Consider the following 2,525-nt stretch of genomic DNA (forward strand, 5'->3'; position numbering starts at 1 on the left):
AATTATTGAACGTGTGTACGTATCCTTAGTGCCTAGATTATCTATCCTTAGAAATAAACATTACAATTTCAAGCCAACTGGGATTAAAAATAAACCCTGAAACTTCACTTTTGTACACACATGGTAAAATACAAAGTACTGAATGCCAAGGCTCTCCCTTCAGGGATCCATTTAGGAAAAGTACAGCAATGTCCATAATAAAATTGAATGGGCAGCATGGTGTCTCAAAGGTTCGCACTACTTTGACCTTTGCAGCGCTGGGTTCCAGGTTCATATAGCAGTCAGGTCATTATGTGCATGTGTTGTTCTCCCCATGTTTGTGTGGGTTTCCTCTGTGCACCCAGTTTTCCTCTCACTTCCCAAAAACAGGTAGGTTATTGGCCTCCCCCCAAAATTGACTTTAGACTGTGGTAATGACATGAATATGGTAGGGACATTAGGCTGTGAGCTCCTTTGAGACAAATAGTCACATGACCATGGACCTTGTACAGTGCTGCATAATGAAGGCACTATATACTGTATATTAAAAATCATAAACAAGGTGCAAAGAAGTCTAAGTAAATACTATTGAATTGTGTATACTTAGCTAGCAGTTCAAGTTCCCAAAGAACTCAAAACTAAACTCTAGCCTTACCCAGTTTGTAGCCAATGCATGCACTGCTCCTGCTTTGAAATGTACTAGTATCATTCTTTTGCATAGTGCATTCGGGTTTTAAGGCTACCTATACTAATTTTGATATTGTAGTTTCTATCATGGTTGGGTGTCAAGCCCAAAAGCTCCATGATGGTATTGCTGTCTATGGCCCACTATGTTTAACAGTCAAAATAAGGTAGCACATGAATGGGCTTAACATCAAGCAGTCTGCATTTTAACACAGTACAAGCGCAACAATAATATAAAAAAACAATCCTTTATACACATGCCCTAAACCTAGTGTTACAGAACAGTTTCGGTTAGGATTCTGATGACTCCGGAACCAAGCACACTTTGCATTTTTTGTGCCAGAATTAGATACTGTTCAGGGAGTTTGGCATACATTTAATATTAGCACCTCAGTCAATTTCAGGCTCTCTTTGGTTAAATTTAGGACAGATGCTTCCAAAATACATCCAATTTGACCTGCAAATAGAAACTGGAAATTTGTATGGAAACAGTCCCTGTTCTTGCTAACGCAAAACAGTTCTGCTGCTGGCCAATTTCTATGAAACTCATTATTAGATCACAGAGCATTGTAAAATTAGCCAGAATCAGGTTCTTTAAATACGAAAAGTTAAATAGTGTTACTAAATGAAGGGAGACCACTGATGAGTGTAAGGCTGACTAGCAGTAGTCCACATTTACTAGAGACATAGCACAGCAATTCTATGTACAATATATAAGCTAGAATGAACTGCTGACTAAAAAATAAACATAATAAACTTGATGTAAACACCTGGATTTGATTGCTAAATGACCCAGTAATTGGAAAAAGTTTCCAGTTTCAAACTACCTTGACTGAATTTCATCCTCTTTCTCTGTAGAAGCTTAACCAATAGCCTTTTAAGGCAACTGAATATAGTTCATATGACATTCTGTGTTGTAACATGTAAACGTAATCCTCACTCCAAGTAACTTAACAGTCTTAAAAGATGAACAAATAGATTTGCACCTAAAAAGCAGGATGATCAACAAATTGGATTCACCCCATTTCCATGAAGATCTTGTGTGCATGAACCACAGATATCAAGACATTCTTGACCAATAAATTGACGATTTCCTACATTTACAACTAGCTGTATGTTTATGGACGTTTCAGATTTAGATTTATGAATAATATCCAGAAAACATGACCATTTCAATATCACACACCACAAAAATGTTTAGATAAATGGACTTTATTGGATGTAGCTCAGGAACCAGTTTACTTGAACAGAATCTGTAAAAAAAAAAAAAAATAGTTAGTTCTGCATACAGAATATTACCAATATTGGTCAATAAAGTCAAACACTGCATATAGAAGCTGTTGGAAACTGTCAGGTGGAGATGCATGCAAGGCCAGGTTAGAAAAGACTACAATTTGTGTGTGTCAATGCTCTATTAAATCAGTAAGGGTCTGCCTTTTGAAATCAAAAGCGAAGCAAAGTTATTGTTTCTTACAGACAAGAAAATACTTCTAGCCTGTGGCAACTTTTATTTAGAGCATCTTTTCCTCAACCTAAATTGGGGGTTCAGAATAATGTGTGGGTGTTACATAGAAAGGTCAGAGTATACAGTTTCCTACACATGACCAATGCCCCAGACTGCCATAACCCATCAAGACATTTTGATATTTACATGACTTCTCCAGGAGCCAGCTCACAGCTTACATCAGTGCTATTGAGAGGAATCCTGAGGAAGCATGAAGGATGTTTCACCACTATGTCCACATTGCAGAGACCCAATACATCACTGGGTGTAAAAAAGTGATGCCATTTGCATTCTAGTTACATGTTAATATATGGGATGGGGCAGTGCAGAACCAAAGCGAAATATAAACTGAACAAAC

The sequence above is a fragment of the Pyxicephalus adspersus genome, chromosome 3, assembly GCF_032062135.1.
Source record: "Pyxicephalus adspersus chromosome 3, UCB_Pads_2.0, whole genome shotgun sequence".
Lineage (NCBI taxonomy): Eukaryota > Metazoa > Chordata > Amphibia > Anura > Pyxicephalidae > Pyxicephalus > Pyxicephalus adspersus.